The sequence below is a fragment of the Triticum urartu genome, chromosome 6 (genome assembly GCF_003073215.2).
Source record: "Triticum urartu cultivar G1812 chromosome 6, Tu2.1, whole genome shotgun sequence".
In the NCBI taxonomy this organism is placed as follows: domain Eukaryota; kingdom Viridiplantae; phylum Streptophyta; class Magnoliopsida; order Poales; family Poaceae; genus Triticum; species Triticum urartu.
This window is the reverse complement of record NC_053027.1, coordinates 113,364,909-113,377,334: the sequence shown is the minus strand read 5'-3', so window position 1 is coordinate 113,377,334 and position 12,426 is coordinate 113,364,909.

The following is a 12,426-nucleotide window of genomic DNA, read 5'->3' as shown; positions in this document are numbered from 1 at the left end:
GTCGTAGGAGCGGCGCCGGCAAGGTGGACGACGGCGGGGATGAAGCGAGAGGACGGGATGCAAGGATCCTGGTCCGAAGCCGTGGATGAGAGAGGTCGATCTCTTGTAATGGACGACAGCGTCGGGGTATCAGCTCCGGCATGGTGGAGGAGGACGGCGGTGGATGGGGTGGCGGACGGCGGCGGACGGAGGAGGGTGGGGTGGAGAGGGTGTTTTGGCGCCCACGGAGTACGAATGGGGAAAAGGGAGGTAGAGAGGAAGGGGAACCATGTATTCAGGGCGCGCTTGTCTCAAATGTGAGGAAATTTACAAAGTTAGCCCCCGTTTCAAATTTCTACTACATCACAGCAACATTAGTCGGTTGGGGATAGGACGGTAATCTCGCATACACCAAATATTTGCCGACAAGAGTTCGTTTTTGGCGCCCACCATGTATGAACATGAATCGGGGAGGGAGTCGATTTCGGCCAAGGACACATTGTGTTTTGGCGCCCACCGTGTATGAATCCGGGTGAGAGGCGGTTACGTCACGTTTGGGTGAAATTACAAACCTACCCCTATCAAAACTTATAGACATCCAGCAGATAGGCTTTGCGTGGCAGGGATAGGCAGTAGTGATTTCCATCTCGTAGATTTTGGTTTCGGGCGGTTACTGCGACTTTTCCCGCTTCGTTCAAATTTTGCAGAGTGCACGTTTACCGTGCCAAATCAATTTGAATCCCGTTTGTATTCTATTTTTTCGGGCGGGATCCATTTTCAATTGGAATTACATTCTATATACATCATTTTTTATATATACTTTCAAAAGCACAACACCATTTAGACATAAATATGGTTTACAAATGGCATGATCTCAGATTCATAAGGTTGTATCCATCAATTTGGATTTTCAAATATTTGAAACCACTTTATGTTGAAGTCCAATGTATGCATTCCTCGCTAACTGTCTCCAATTAATGTGTGTTTCATGCGGGTTTTTTTACTTCTCAAACATGTATAATGTGTTTCACACACGCAACATATAGTGTAATCCCGTTTAGACATTAATTGCATATAAACCATGCATTGTTTGTAATTGAAGAATCTATGGATCACCAATATTGATAAACTATATAACATTACACGTGTGCCCAAATTCAAATGAATATGCATGTTTGATACACCAATTTGCGTTATGATATTATCGATGTCGTGATCTCCAGTTTAAATATTTGAATCCCATTTAATCCAGATATTTGTCTCATATAACTATCACTCATGCTTATATAGGACTATCTCTCTAGACCTATACGCGTTCATCGTCTCTCAGGTATCTCTCGTGCTACCTGTATGTCGACAATGATCTTTTATATTCGTAACACACTGACGGTACTCTCTCCCTCGACCTTCATCACTCTATCTCTCTCTAAGTATATCTCGCTCCCTGCTATGTGTCTCTAACTATGATTCTCCATGTGGAATCTCTTTCTCTCACACAAACACAAAACTTTGTCTCCGAGGGTCTCATTTCTCTCTACTATTCCCATGTGTGCCACTCGCGCACCCCTCATACAGAGATGTCTTTCGCTCCTTAGATATGACAACCTACGAGTCTTCCTCTTCAATATCTCTTTCTCACACACAAACACAAACTCTGTCTCCCAGGGTCTCATATTTCTCCATTGTTCTCTTGTATGTCGCTCACACACACCCTCTCTCCCTAGAGATATCTTGCGTTCCCTCGTATGTCTCTCTTGCTATCACTCTCGTTGTGAAATATATTTCTCTCTCGCAGACACAAAACTCCGTCTCTCTGGATCTCATTTCTCTCTGATATCTGTTTGTATATGACTCACATGCACCCTCTCTCTATCTCTCTCACACCCACACACATAACCCAGCCTTCTGATCCACTCGACTCCTATCTATAATGCACACTAGCTAGCATCTTTATCTTTCTATTTATCTGTTTCTCCATCAACCTTCTTTCTCGCCCTCACTCTTGATTCCTATCACACACACTACATATGTTTCTCTCTACATGCAGTCAAGTGCCCTCTCACACACATATATAACTTCACCCTTTGAACCACCCGACGGTCATCTCCAACACCCAAACTAGCGGATGTCCCTCTAGCTACCATCTCCATCTCTGTATCTATCTGTAGTTTCTCCGTCAACATTTCTTTCTCGCACGGAGTCTTGCTTCCTATCACCCACACTATATATGTCTCTCCATACATATGCATTTATAGGTTGGTCTCTTTTGCACAATCGTTGCGCCTCACTCCCTCTGCTGACCATAGATGCATGCTCCAGCCCACGCCACTATCTCTTAAAGACAAAAACACATGCTCAATTGTCGCTCCTTCTTCCTTGCATTCTCACATGCATGCATATTGTCATACCGATCCGTCTCTCCCATGTCGTTGATCTTATGACTTATGTCTTCTTTCTTTTATCTCGATCATGCGCGCGCGCACACACACACATCCCACGTATACATGTATACCTCTCACACATGCACGTTCAAGGTCTCTATGTCTCCATACATAGTTAATTACCCTCAATCCTAATGCCACATCGAATCGTTCTCCTCTTTTGTGCACATAACTTCCGTCTGGATGGGTAAAACACAGACTCACACTTAACAATCTCCTTCTAGCTACCCCCCCCTCTTCACTCTTCCCCTATATCCCCGAAACCAATAAGACCATCCCTTTGTGTAATTCCCGCCTACATGCACCATCGATATATATTAGTCTTCCTCGGTGTCTCTCGAACAAACACGTTCTCTCAATGTCGACTCCTCTCATGCGCACACACCTTCTCTTCCCTCTCTACGGGCATTTTCTCTCTCGCACCCCATCGTTGGTGGCCTCTGCCGTACACATCACCTCTCTATGATGAAGCCATGCACACTTAAATTACATCCGCCACAGAGGACCCCGCGACACACACACACACATGCACACACACACACGCACGCACGCACCCCCCCACACACACACACACTAAGACTCCATCTCTCTCTCACACACACACACACACGCACGCACCCCCCCACACACACACACACACACTAAGACTCCATCTCTCTCTCACACACACACACAAACTAAGACTCCATCTCTCTCTCCTCTCTCTCACACACACACACACCCCACACACACACTAAGACTCCATCTCACACACACATGCTCTAGGCGAAGCATTTGTTCCTACCACCCTTCATCCAACCTTACCCGTATGATAAACAATCACCTTTATTTAGTTGCATAACATGGACAAATTCCACTTTACTTTAGTAGTCAGCAAACTTATCATCTGTACCCTTATACAAAAACGAGTTGGCGGTGATGGTGTCCCTGCCATCTTGTAATACAGACCGTATGATCTATATATGAGGATAGAAAGCAAACTATGATAATTTTACAAAAGATACCCGCACCTCTCTCCACACCATTATCTCCCGCAACCTCATTGCTCAGAAATTAAAAAAGGAATAAGTCTTTGGAACAATCTAGCATGCATGGTGGCCACTGCCGCCTACCGGCGCCGTCCATCCCCATGCCTCCACCCATTCCGACCACCAGTCACCACCATGCTCCACTCCTCCTCGCCTTATCTCTCATCTTTCATTTTTTCGATGACATTCTCGAGATACCAGTTTTCCGATAAAATTCTCGAGATATCATTAGTTTTTACACATGGGATTACTCCTGCATGGGTCAATCACAACAGGTGTTTTGTAACAAAATGCATATTGATGTTCCGTGCAATGCACGAGAATCTTGCTTGCAATTATATAACGCAAATCACGAGCAGGAAGTGACATTTCTTTGACACAACCACGTTAACATGGCCACATAAATCACTAGCTAAAGTAAATACCATTATACTTATATCCCGATGCAAAAGGTTGAGTACATGTCCGAAGAGTAGAGTCACACACACGCACTCTGTCTCTCAGAATCTCTCTCACACACACCAGTTACATGACGCCCACTTAAGCAGACATGTATGTTACAATTTGTGCACCCGCGGGTAAATGTGATGCTGCGCATTTATTTAAGCCGGAAGGCGAACCCAAACAGTAGCTGCATTCATTCCCCTCCCTCCGCCTCTTCTCTGGTCGCCATCGCCCAGTAGCCATGGGTCGGCCGAAGGTAACAACATATGCCATACTCCCGCCGGAGTGACGCTTTAATATGGAAATTTTAATGGTCATGCATGCATCTTTTTGTGCTAGCACTCCTATATAAGGGTTGACCAGTCGCTTCCCGCGGACGTGCGCAGGCGGTGGAAGAGGAAGGAGAAGGGAAGCGGGCTGTGGAGTAATGTTTTTTACCACAATTTCTTAGGAAACTAAGTGCAATAATTGAGTAGTTTTGCAAACTACCAGTACTACACCTGAAACGGTTTAAAACCTACACTCCCTTGCAAGTGCGCGCTTCCCGCGTGAAATGGTCAGCGTCGCCCTGGAGCGTCAGTGCCGCATTAATGCCTGGCCAGAGCGGAGGTGACCTCTCACTAGCGCCGGCTTTGAAGTGGTGCAACGGCCGAGAGAGCGCCGCTTCCCAGTGCACGCGACTGCTCCGCGTCGAGTGGCCATAGGCCCTGTTTGGGTCCATGGGTTAGAGTTAGTTTGAGCTAGTTGGGGCTCAAATAGCCCTAAAGTATCCAAGCATGAGGGTTTAAATTGGAGCAAGTTGCATCGAACCCACCAAAAAAACTATCCCACCCAAGAGGTGCTAACTGGAGATAGTTCTCATTGGGACCACTGAAAAATCACTTTTCTCTCTCCATGAAGTGCATTTATTGTCAATCTAACCCTGTCACCCAAACACCTCTTTGGCTACAGTTAGTTCAGGGTTAGTGATGAGTTAGTCTAACCTCTAGCTAAGTTAGAGTATCAAACAGGAGCAGTATAGGACATGCAAGTTGCTCAAAGCATACAGGCAAATTCGTACGTGAAAGGATTTTTTTCTTTTTGAAAACAGAACGTGAAAGGAATTTTTTTTAGAATGCTCTTGGCATGTCGCTAACATGTGATAGATAACCGACCTCAATAGACGGCAGAAACGCCAGCCCGCCGCACTTTGATAGAGACGAGGAGGGAGAAGCGATACAAGCTGCTGGATTACTAGAGATAGGTGTCTCACGGAAGCCAAGAAATATGGTGATAACGTGGGTTAGCCATGTACTAGTATGATGTAACTACACTGGGCTGCCGTGTTTCGTACTCTTCCAGTCCACTGTGGAGATGATTGGTTAATTTCATATCGCTGAATAATATTAAATATTATGAGTGCAGACGCTCCACCATGAGGTTCCTTGCTCCTTCTCGGTCGTCCGGAATCTATGTTCTTCCACTCTATTTTTTTACGTGAGCTTTGTTCATCCTTTTTCCAACACACGAGACATCTAGCATCAAGGTGCACATGTTATGCAAGGATCGTTCCATCTATATGAAGAACACGTGGGACTGAACTACGAGACGGACATGTACCCAGGAGTGGACATACGAACATGAGTAATGTAGCGCAGTAAGTGAAGTAGAAAGGCACAAATGGTATGAACATGCGTGGCATATAGGGTGTGTTTGGTTGCATTCTCGTCTCAGCATAGTTGTTCCCTCTTCATGCATGCTCAACTCAACACCCCTCTTCATGCATGCTCTCTTCATGCATGCTTCTAGTATATTTGTGCTAAACTAGTGTGGACTCATGCACCCTCCATACACTCTACCAAACACCCAAAAGTAGGTCGAGAAGGGAACTCTTGGGCGGCATTTGTCTCTTACTACGTACTACCACTAAATGTTGTACGTGCAATGCACGGTGATGTTATGGAGTACGTGCCTAAGTACTCTACTACTACTATATTAGTTGGAGGCATATTAACTTTTATATTTGTTTACGTATATGCCCCGAGACCTTCCAACTGGACGTGTCTTTCTCTCCAGGTCGCACTTTCTATCGTTCATACTACTAAGTACTACTACGTGTGGTCTCCGACCCAGAAGTGGAAGAAGTGGAGACGCTCTACCACGCTGTTTTTTTACGCTGGGCTCTACCACGCTGTTCATGTCCCACTCCTTTCGCTGACGTGTGGGACATCCGGCATGTGCCGTGTTTGGCACCATTCGTCGTAAGAGTTGAAACGCTAGCATTCATTAGAAATAAAAAATAATTATAAATTGGCAGTGATACTATTTTTTTGCGAACCAATCAGCAGTGACACTATACCATGCGGTTTCCTTGCTCCTTGATATCGGAAAGAATACTTCCGTTAGCCAACATGTGGGACGTCGACCATCCTGGTCCACTTGCCATGCACGAAGAACTCCAAGGGAGAGTCAACCAGGTCATCGCACCGCAGTAACAATGACTAATGAGCCGTCAAATCACAGGCCCATTTCCCACTTTGAAGTTGCTCGAACGAAGGAACCATCATGGCTTCATTGAATTCCGCTTCTTGAAGAAAACTACTGTACCAACAGTACTGCTAGCTACAGTAGTTACTCCAACAGAGGCCTCCTTTCGTTCATAGGATAGGAATATGAAAATCTTAGGAAGTGAGATGACATGCATCTCAATTCCTATAGAGAAAGAGATGCCATTTGATGCTTAGGATAGGAATTTTCCATTTAGTCTAGGCTAATGTACTGGTAATTTTCTCTAAAAACTATAGTAGTAACTAGTAGTATTGGTACATGCTCGTACTCAGACACAGACACACACACTAACTACTAGTACTACTACTTCTCACATGCTGGCCAGACGTCGTCGTTCTCCTTCCCGACTTTGTCGGCGACACCCCACCGTGCTTGGATCTTCGCCGACCTCTCCGCAGCAGCGCGTGCGTCCTTTTCTTTCTTGCGACGGCGGGCCTCTCTTTTCTTGAGTGCTTTCTGACTTTTCCGCTCCCTCTATGCGGCTTTGGCCGCCTCTTGCTCTACCGCCCATTCGGCCTTGGCATCTTCAAATTCCTCCCACATAGTTGTGAGGTCGCGAGCGGCGATGAACTTGGCATGGCGGGATGCCATCGCTTCCCTACCATTTTATGTGCGGTCGTGGGCGGCGAGGAACAGGGCGTGGCGGGATGCCATCACTGCCTTACCGGTTAGTGTGTGGCGTGGTGGCATGAACGACGCTTGGTGAGAGCTCTGGGGTGGAGTGGCTGGACAACCGGATAGTGCATTGGGTTGTCAAGAGCTCAAGGACAGAAGACGAAGCAAATTTGGATTCCCCTTCAATCCTGGTCATTTATTATCGAGTAAAATGCATTGGCGGTCATCGAACTTGTGTTGATAGCTCACTTTGATCATTGTATACGAGATATGGTGATTATACGGTCACTGGCTCAGCGTATAGCTCCGTATTTGTCTGGTTGACCAGTCAAATAGTCCACATGCGCCTCATCAGCTCGTGTTCTTTATCTATCTACGCGGGCCTATCTGTCAATGGAGAAAGAAATACTGTAAAAACCAAAATTATGCGTATGTGGGGAATCAAACCACGGACTCGTCGCTGCAACACACCCTCGTCAGCCAAATGAAAATGAAATACTTCGTGTCAGACACTTATGCTCACGCTGTCAAAGCATGCTAATGCATGCATGTAGCCCTCTAAATCAAAGTCCTGCTCATGGCGCAACGCAAACGGTGAGCCCATCCCCTGCGCGCCCCGGCGGTGCCTGACATTACTGTTTAGACGTTTGATGGAGGCCTACGCGAACACCGAGCATGTATTCACCTGGCTCAACACCAACGGTCATACTCGGACCGCCTTGCTCATGTATATCATCCATCACAACGACCATCTATTAAACAACCTAAGCTAGAGAGGGTACTATGGTAGTATGGTACGGAGTATGTACTATCGTGAGCGACCGACTTAGTGCCACTGCACACCGAAACCCCTTCCATCGCTAGCGCGTGCTTCCCGCCTGAAACGGTCACCGTCTCTCCAGAATGTCAATGCTGCATTCACCAGACTTAACTGCAGGTGTAATTGGTGTGTCACTGACATGCGGGCCAGATGCCCTTTGGGCCCACATGTCAGTAACCCAAACACATATGCAGTTAAGTCACTGAAGCAGCGTCCGCATTCATGCCCGACGAACCTACCCCGGCGCCAGTTGTCCATCCGTCTGCCGCGGCTCATTGCCATTCGCCCGCTATATTAACTTGAGCCCCAGCTCCCAGCCATAGCCAAAGACCCATACTTATTCTCCTCCGGTCCCTTCCTTCTGTCGGCACCACTTCAACCATGGCCTCCTGGCGCTCCGAAGCTCTCTTGGACGTACTGTCGCAGGAGTAGGCGAGGGACATCAGCGGCTCCGCTCCGGACGCGCTCCAAAGCTCTCTTCGACGTACTGTCGCAGGAGCAAACGAAGGAGATCGCCGGCACACCCCCCCCCCCCCCCCCCCCCCCCCCCCCCCCCCCCCGCCGCCACGACCATGAAGTCGGCGTGCGTGCGCGGGTGCAGCCGGCAGCGAGGAAGAGTAGTACACGGTAGGTCGCCGCCGCTCTGGTACCGGGAAGGCCACCGCTACTCCACTCAGTCGACGCCAAGCTTGATGGGGTAAACATCGGCGGCCGATTAGCCGCTTGACGGTGACGTGGAGGTGGAAATCTTCAGAACCCTGTGCTCCGGAGGAGGAGGTTATCGAGGCGGATGAGGAGGAGGCAAAGGCAATGGCCGGCTTTCTCGGGTTCATGGCCGCACATGGTGGTCGGGCGTTGGCGATCGTTTAGATTAGGTTTACAGTAGGTTTTAGTATGGTTTGTGCGAAATATGTAATGAATTTCGTCCAGTTTGTAGGAAAAGTTTTCGAAATGTAATGAATTTCATCCGGTTAATTTGAAATTTGCTTTGTTTGCATGAATTTCGTCCGGTTAGTTCATATAATTTCGTCCGGCAGCATCGGATGGCATCCATCAGTGTCCTCGGACAGATGCCGGAGTAAATTTGTGGGCCAGCGCTGGAGATGCCCTAACTATCATGCTATAATCGCTAACAATCCTCCATTATTTGGCAGGGAACAGTTATCCCTCGATCAAAATCAGACCGCGGCGTTTCGCACTCCTCCCACGTAAGAGTGTAAACTCTTGCTTACATAAAAATGGATCAAGTGGACGGCAATGTAGCACGTCATATCGCTCGAACTAGCCCGCCTAACGAGCGGGAAAGCACCGCCCTCATCATTTTGTTCTGGATTTCTATCGATCGATCGCGTGAAAATGTTACGCTTCGCAAGTTCTAAAGGAAAAGGCGGCACACTTATGACTCGTACGCGTCGCAACCCCGATAGTCCGGCTCGCACGCCGCTCACCAGAGGGGACACGCGTTGTCTTGCAATTTCACTGACATGTGGGACCGTAATTGAATAAACTGTCGATAGCCGAAATCTAATCGCTCGGCGGGCATCGGCTGAGAAGAGAGAAACGGGGGAGGAGAAGAGATCGCCCGCCCGCCGCGCACGGACTCCAAGAAATATATGGTGATAATGTGAGGTGGGCCATGTTGGAGTCCGGACTGCTTCTGGAGCCCACTCGCACCGCCCAGGCCCCTCAAGACGCAAGCTGCCCGGCGCATGCCTGCATAGCAAGTAGTACTCCTTATGTGGAGGAGAGAGAGGCATTGACCAAGTCAAGGAGTGGGCTTTGCAAGAGCCCGTCTCTACACGTGCTCCTAGGTATAAAAATAATAATTCTAAAAAGGCATAAAAACAATTGTGTCTTAAAAAAGAAAGGTAAAAAACATTTGAGAGGAAATAGATAGAGAGAAAGTGAGAAAAAGTTGTAACCTGGGCATTACATGAGGAAGGAGGGAGTGGTGCACATGCCAAGTTCACTTGGCTGCCGTGTTTCACACTCCTCCGTCGTAACAGTGGAGACAATAGCTTTCATCAAAAATAAACAATGAATACTCGTTGCTCGTCCTCTATATCGGAAAGAATACTTTTATTCGCCGACATGTGGGATGTCGACCATCCTGGTCCACCTGCCATGCACAAAATTATCCTGGTCTACCCCGGTCGTATCGTAGGCCCAACCTTTCCCACTGTAAGTTGTTCGGACGAAGGAACCATCATGACTTTGTTGAATTCCGCTTCTTCAAGAAAACATACTGTACCCGCAATACTGCTACCACACGCGAAGAATGGACGGCACTGTACCACATCATATCACTGAAACCCACTAAGCCAAACTAGCCCACCTAGGTCATCTATTTTGGAATGGAGGGAGTACGTCTCTGCACTGCTATGATTTTGTGTTGCATGTTCTTTGTACTTTTGCTACGATTTTCCTACCCTATGAACCAAATGTGGCCTGAATGTATGTCGACTATTGTCTGACCGATCGCTAAGCCTACAATTTTAGGAGCTAGGGCTATTGGTCGATCGACGAGGGATAAGTATAAGCGTACCACGAGCTCATCAGCCCCAACGTTTCTCTTCGGTGAGTGTTTTGCAATTACTATAGCTCGCACAGTAGCTAGCCTACTAACACCAAGAATCATCAGACAAGCCCTGCGGATATGATAAACAGTTCAAACTTACATCTAAGCATGCCATCTATTACATCAAAAGCTGGTGAGGATACATCTGTTTCCATAACTCGGAGAGGGTTCGCATGATTCATCGCATGATTCACTATCAAACAAAAGTAGCAATGCCCACACAAGATAGTGCACTAGCCCTAAGATGGTTTGATAACACGCATCGTTCTGGTAATTAAACACAGGGCAATGCAAACTACCCTGAAGGATTAGCGCGACCAACTATTTCTTGTCATCGATCTGTCGGGCAATGACCACAGCACGGACAGTGGCATGAGAATCGATTTCTGGGGCGATGTCCACAGGACTGACCGCGACATCGGAATCGATCTCTAGGGCGATGTCCACAGGATGGACAGCGGCATCGGAATCGATCTCCGAGGCGATGCCAACAGGATGGGCCATGACATCAGAATCATCAAGGATGTCCACCAGCACCTGCACAACCCTAACATATTTGCAAGCACATTGCAAATAATGAAAAACCACAACTATGGTAATAAGCCATTATTTTTTACCTTGTGCAGCTCAACGGGGGATCTCATCCCTCCCGGGGCCATCTCCTCGTCCTCGATGGGGGCCATCACCTTGCCAGGGGAATACTGCTTCTCAACGGCGACTATCTCCTCAAACTCGGTCTTGAGCCTCACAAAGGTGGCAATCAGAGTTCCTGGACGGTGGGGCCCTTGCTGTTCTTCCAACTTTCTTTGAGGAGTTCGTCCGCCAACGTCCTCCACTCTTTGGACAGTGCTTGTTTCTTGGAGTTCTTCGTCTCCATGGGTTGGCCCGCCAACATGGTCAACTCGTTGGTCGGTGCTTGCTTCCTGGAGATCGTTGTCTCCAGTGGGTTGTCCGCCGACAACTCTTTGCCTAGTGCTCCAGGATCCATCAATGAACTGAGAAACAAAAAGCAATCGAAAGGAAACCACAATCGCAATGAAAACGGGAAAAGAATAGGATGTGAGAATCAGTCAGTGCTTCGCAAAAAGAAGATTCTTGGAATGAAAATATAGCAGCATAATTGATTCGCCCACCTTTCCTTTGTCGGTACAGAAGAAAAATGGCAGAAGTGAGTAGCCTAGAGTGAGGTTTTCTTCAAGAAAGGGAAGAAAGGGCTTGAACGAGCATTCCAGTGAAATGATGGTTGCTTCGTCCAGTCCAACTTGGAGGCCACCTTACCACTGCTGGTAAAGGTGTGGGTTTTGTGATATGACGGGTCATGACAGCCACACCAGGGTGACAGGTGAGTCTCGACTGTAGCACCTTGCTATGATTTGGTGGATGGCACGCGGGCCCGGATGCTTTGAAATGTCCCGCATGTAGATAGAGCGGCTAGTCATATAGGAGTGCTCGATATTGTGCACCGTGACCAAGGCGAAGAGGAAAATGAGAGAACTATGTAATTAATGCATGAGTTTAATTAGGGTAGTTTTTTAAAGTACGAGATACATTCCTCCAATCGCAAAATGCCTTGGTTCATGAGATTTGAGATTTGAGCCGTATAAACCGAAAGGGAGGGAGTACTGCACACGGTGTAGTCTAGTCACTTGTTGAAATCTCTAGAAAGGAAAATACTCCTTTCCGGTTTATAGGGCTATACTACTCCCTCCGTCTAGGTGTGTAAGTCATCTTACGAAAACCAAATAGTCCCAAAACACTTAGGCGCGGTGCATTAACTTCTACCTTGTTTCTTGTTTCTTGACATATCAACCAATAAGAGATGAGAGGTGTGCATGCTTTTAATGCCTTGCAATGGCTAGTTCATTGCATGCAATGCTATTAATTAGCAAATAAACATTGGTGACCCCAGGAGGAAGCGGTGCTAAGCGCGTGGACCTATGTAGAATGAGTATCAACCAATGGATAATGGAGTTT